This window comes from Amphimedon queenslandica, unplaced genomic scaffold (assembly GCF_000090795.2).
Source record: "Amphimedon queenslandica unplaced genomic scaffold, v1.1 AMPQUscaffold_13503, whole genome shotgun sequence".
NCBI lineage: Eukaryota > Metazoa > Porifera > Demospongiae > Haplosclerida > Niphatidae > Amphimedon > Amphimedon queenslandica.
The window spans coordinates 301,697-307,799 of record NW_003546261.1 but is presented as its reverse complement, the minus strand read 5'-3'; the positions used below and the strand labels follow the sequence as shown (position 1 = coordinate 307,799).

The window sequence follows — 6,103 nt, the reverse complement described above, 5'->3', positions numbered from 1 at the left end:
AGAAGTTTCGTTAATGATTATTATTCCTATAATAATCTTACCACTTATTCAGATGACAGTAATTAGAAGTAAGAAAGAGCAGCAGCAAGTATTACAGTCGAACCGCACCCTACCAAAACTGGAAGAATTTTATTTGCTGAGGAAATGGGCATTAACCAAAGAAAATGTCTACCAAGATGAGTATACAATCATCCTGCCACCTGACCAGAAGTCCATTCCTACCTGTATAATTTTATTTGCGGAGTCATCAGAGAATACTGTTCACAAATTAATAATTAGTTTTAGTATTTTTGTCATAACTAACTTTTTATAATTGCAATTGTTATGAAATTTTAACAAGTTGTAAGTTATTAAATCCTGCGCGCTGCAAGCAAGTTTCATTGTATTCCTAGGATCTAGTAACGAGTTATAAGGTAAGTTATTAGTGTTACTGGCTTTCCAACTACTGTTGTTTGTAGCTTTCTCCCTAGTCTAAGTCATTTGGTTCGGCTGCCACAGCTGCATTAATAGGAATTTAACCTATTGCATTTTTTTCAATTTGTTTCTGCAAACATTACTTTAGCTGTAGTGGAAAATATTCAATGGTAAGGTTAAACAATATATTATGAAATATGTATGGTCATGTATATAAATATAGGCTTCTTCAAGGAGAAAACTTGTATTTGATGTTGCATATTGTTGCAGCCTTTGCACAACCTTGCTCTCTACTCCAAATCAGTGGTCTGATGAAAAAGCAAGAGACTATGCCATCACCCAGCTACATTTGACAGATGCTACATCCATTTGTAGTCAGTGCAGGAGAGACATCGGTAAGCTGCTGAGGAATGAAGATGTAATACCGAACTGGAAAAAGAAAAAGGTCACAATATCTCCATGCTGCATACATCAAAGTGCCAACAACTCAAAACACAACAGCAAATGGTCAGATATGGAGAGACTATTGTCAGTGGCAGATCTAAGGTGTAAATACGATACCATTCTGATCCAAACACCCTTCTGTGAGGAGCATTACCAAACAGATTATCAAATTCATAACCAAGTTCAGAAATCCTGCATAACTTGCAGTTCATCACTTAGGATAACAAAACCTAGATTTTGTCCAAATCCTAAAAGAATACAGACTATATTGACAGAAAAAACAGGATATGAGTATAAAATAAATTCAGGCGACAAAGAATGTCACAAGTGTTACACAATACACCTTCAACTGTTACAGGAAGATAAGGTCATCAGTTCAGACAGTAATCTGTCAAGTATATTTAGTACTTGCCTTAATGAGTTGCCAACTCAGGAGTTAATAAAAACAGAAGATGATGTAATATCTTACGCAATAACTAAAACAACCATAACAGTAGGGAACAACTTATTACAAAAAGAAGCAGTGCTTCTAGCTACGGCACATAATAGATTTTGCCATTATGCTCAGCAAATTGCACACCTACGTCAAATCAATATTAGTATGTCCATCAAAAATTTAGTTTCTGCCAAGTGGGTATTACTCCAGCTTAAAAGTAATTTATGCCAGCACATGCTGTTCGCTTGTCGTGTACACAAATATGGAACCCTATTATATCGACCAGGCAGACATGATAGGATTTGCAGCAGAACTACTGTGGAAATTTAAAAATTATCAAGCTACACAAAACATCGATGTTGATGAGCCTATTGATGGAGAGCAAGAAGGTATATCTAGCAAAACAGCAGGTGTAGCAAAGGTAATAGATAATTTAAACGACAGAGTACATGAAACCATTAACTCTCTACTCAAAATAGATTCTCATGATCCTTTTGATAGTTCTACTATGAACATTAATGAGGCGATTCAAAACACAGATCCAATTTTGTTTATTGCCATAATGTGTCTTACCAAATCATCTGTAGAACGCAAAGAAAAGTCAACTGTCACCAATCAATCTTCAGTATACCTATAAAGTCAAACAAATTAAGTGTTTCTTTATTTTGTGTGCTGTTTTATTCTGCACAGACAATCGTTGTTCCATGCCATTACACACATTATTAACCGACATTATTCAAAGTCAAGGTGGCTCACAGCTACTTATTAGAATCTTAAACCGAATCGGTGTATGCTCTTCTATTGATGTGCTGCAACGCTATATACGCTATCAGGTTTCGAATCCTACGAATGATAGTGACACAGAAAATGCAACAGTTGAAATAGTATCAATTGACAACATTGATTTTTTGCATAGTTATGCACATGTTTTTCATGGAACAAGTGAAAAATCATGGCATGGCACAACAATACAAATTGTTAAGCCGCTCCCATCACTTACATTAGCAATGGAGTTACAAGAAGAGGAAATGGAGACTTCTGAGTCCAGAGACAATGGAATATTACACAAAAGAAATGAGAGACTATCACCTTTTCCATCTCCTCAAAAAGACGTCACATCACCTTTGCCTAAAAAATTAAGGAGAAAAAGAACTGGTGTTGACAGTGTTCTTTCAATTTGCAATCAAAACATAACAGAGCTACTATCAAAGTATAGTGCACAAATCACACATAGATGCATTACAAAAGCTTTAGAGGATTTTGTTTGTAGTGAAGAAGGAAGCTATACTTTTGCCAATTTCACCTCAGATATCAACACATATATGTTGTACCACTACACAATACATAAAAAGATCCTGGGGATTGTTTCATTGATATTAAATCATTTCTTTCACTAATACGGCCTACTCACACAGAAGTTTCAGGAGTGAACTACATTGAAGTGTTACATGCAGTGGCAGACAGTAAGAAAACTATCATAGCTCTTTTAGATGATCTTTATGACAAATATGCAACAAGGAGACAAATGGAGCATGTAATTGTGGAAGGAGATGCTAAAATATTTGAAGTATTACAAAACTTAAAATTTGAGTATGGAAATCAGTATAGGTGGATAGTCACATACCCAGGTGACTGGCATCTACTAAAGAATTATCAATTCCCCCTAATGAAGGCATATTATGATGCTGGTTTAAAATCTTTGGCAAGAAGCTGTGGGTATCAATTAGCCTCAATACAAACTTGTGGGCAGTTCAAGAGAACTCACAAATTCATAATGGAAGCATGGGAGTCACTTTATCGCACAATGCTACATATTTTTATACGTTCCCTACCAGGAACAGTTTGCTCATCATCATCTGAATTAATCTCACTTCTGCAGAATTCAATAACACATGATTCAGACTCTACCTTACAATGCGAGGAAATATTGCAGAAAGCACTTAGTACCACAGCTGCAGTAAGAGCAACTTTTTTTGATGAATTCAAAAAATTTGTACAGAGAAAAGGTAGAGAAGATGACACTTGGAAATTTTGGATTCAGTTTGTTTTTACCGATGCATTGGCATACATTGGTCTTTACTTGGCAATCAGAAGTGGTAATTGGTCTTTACGCATTGCTTGTGTGAAAAACATGGCAGCAATATTTACAGCATTCGATCACCAAAACTACCAAAAATTAATTACTCAAAATTTGTGTGACATAAAAGACATGCCTCCAACATTGCTTACTTTCTTTAATCAAGGTGCCTTTGTGGTAAATATACAAGGGCGGCAATGGCATTCAGTTGGAATTGATGAGGCTCATGAAATGCTAATCAACAAGTCTTGTAAAACAGCTATTGTAAAGACAAATCCAGATTACATAAGTCGCATTGCAAGATACTTACCACACAGAGCTCGAATTCTAGACAATTTCCAGCACCAAGTTCTACCTAAGGAAAAAGAAAAAAGAAAGTTACTTTCATTATTGTCAAAGAAACCAGAGGATATCAAAATGCAGACAAATATAGAGCAACAAGTGAAGTGTCTGGCAGACTATTCCTTATTAGATCATGCAGAAGGTAGAACTCAACTGATAAATCCTTTCACTAATCAAATTCCAAGCCAAGAACAAAACAATGACTTAATGAATTTTCGAGAGATTGGCCAGAAGAAATTTCTTCAGAGGATTTCTGCTATAATTTTGAAAGATCCTAGTGTAACTGCTCCTAACAGAAGAAATAATTTAAAAACATTTTCTGATAAAAAGAAGAAAAGTCGGCAAATGTCACAGTTAGAAAAGGACAGGAAACTTATTGTTTTAGCAATGAGGAAAAAAATGACTTTTTCAAGAAGGACTGGGCAACCAATTCAAAATTTAGAGGAACAGCTGATCGAACTACCCCTAGCAATTTGTGATAACAGTGGCAATCTTAATAAAGGGCAGAAGAGTTAGGTTACTAAGCATTACGAGAATCGTTATAATGCTGCTAACCCACCCATGTTTGGTACCAGTATGCCTTGGGCTCCTGAAGCTACATAACTGAGGGTATGTTTTTAATTAATACAACACCACTTAATACACATAAGACACTTTGTCATACGTGAATTTAAGCATGGCTGCCAAAAAGTGCATGTAATTTTTGACAACCCAGGAGCTTTAGGTCAATCTCCTACGTTTTTTGAGCAAAAAAGGCAAGATTCTGAACAATCTGAATGCACCAACCATTACTGTGATGACATGGTAGGAGATAAAAAAATCAACCCCAAAAAATGGAGAGAAGATTCCATTCAGTGCTGTAATTGCAAGATGCAATTGGTTATTTTTTTGGCTAACTACTTCCTAAACAACATCAATGTACACTTAAATTCTGGTCAAACACTATATGTAGCTGGATGTTTTGAAAATGACATTTCTAGAACAGCATGGTATAAGAAGCATTCCTTTGAAGCACAGCCAGATCCAGAATACAGTTCAAATGCAGAAGAAACTGACTCCAGAATATGGTTGCATGTGAATAAAATAGACAAGAATCGTGTCCTAGTAATATCCCCTGACACAGATGTCTACCACATTGGGCTACCTTTGAATTGCACAAAGAGAAAGGAAGTAAATGTTTAACTAAGTGCTGTAAACTCAAGGGAATTAAAAATTATATACCTAAGTAAGTTTATCAGTGTTCTTGTAAATGACCCAGACCTGTCAGGCATAGACACTGAAAGAATACCACTAATTATGCAAACCATATATATCACAACAGGTTGCGATTATATATCTTTTTTTCAGCCAGATAGGAAAATCTACTTTCTTAAAGTATTTTTATCAGTATAGCAATTTTGTTACAGCAGGTGACAATGCCAAAACACCTGGTACATTAGCAGACACAGCTCAAAGCAATGAAGACCTTGGCTACCTATCATTTCTACATCTTGTAGGAACCATCTATTTCAAAAAACATGCATCTTGCTTTGAAGAAACATCACCTGAAACCCACTTTAACTCAATTTATTCACATACTCGAGATGCTAAATCTAATCATTTCGAATGGCTAAAAGATATCAGAACAACCATATGGGATAGAGTAACCTTTGAGAACGAAATGATACCAACAAATGAGGCACTCCTTTCTCATTGGAAATGAACATGCTGGATATCAAATATGTGGAAGCAAGCAGATCATAATGTTATTACCTTGGATGATATGATTGGAAATGGATGGTTACAAGATGGAGATAATATAAAAATTCAACGGGACAGTGATGATAACAGACAACAATTTAAACACAGAGTTGCAAGGTTATTGCAAGGTTGTTCCTGCAAAAAAGGTTGTAAAACTTCAAGATGTAGCTGCAAAAAAAAGGAGAAAGGTGCAATGAAGGATGTGAGTGTAAAACAGTGAAAATATGAACACAAATGATTCAGATATGGTGGATGATGATGAATTTGAGGAGATATTTGGGAGCGATAATGAAGTATACGAAGACTTAATTGAAGAAGAAGTAATGGAAATAAATGATAATGATGATGATGATTCATTTTTTAACTATTACAATATAAATTTTACTAATACAGTAGTCAGTAAGCATTCTGATTGACCACAACTGCTATCAATACCAAATTTTACAACAAAGGTGGAACAACAAAGGGCTAAAGTATACCAAAGAAATAAGTTATTTTGCCAAAAAAATATAAAGTTACAACAGAATGTTTGAGTATGGTTATAGGTTCAAACTTAGGAAAAGTGCACATAGAAGTTTAGCATGTACGTGTACTTAGGAAAAGTGCACATAGAAGTTTAGCATGTACGTGTAATTAATAAAAACGCTCAC

General features: G+C 35.2%; 1 long non-coding RNA gene across 1 annotated transcript; it reads right to left on the bottom strand.

Moving 5' to 3' along the window:
- Positions 1 to 714: 714 nt before the first annotated feature.
- LOC109580168 (uncharacterized) lies at positions 715 to 3,946 on the bottom strand. Its single transcript, XR_002184100.1, has 6 exons — positions 3,868 to 3,946; positions 3,682 to 3,726; positions 3,524 to 3,630; positions 2,295 to 2,422; positions 1,868 to 2,137; positions 715 to 1,106 (listed from the first exon to the last, which is right to left on the bottom strand). It is a non-coding gene; the product is annotated as an uncharacterized LOC109580168 (long non-coding RNA).
- Between the last annotated feature and the right edge of the window lie 2,157 nt (positions 3,947 to 6,103).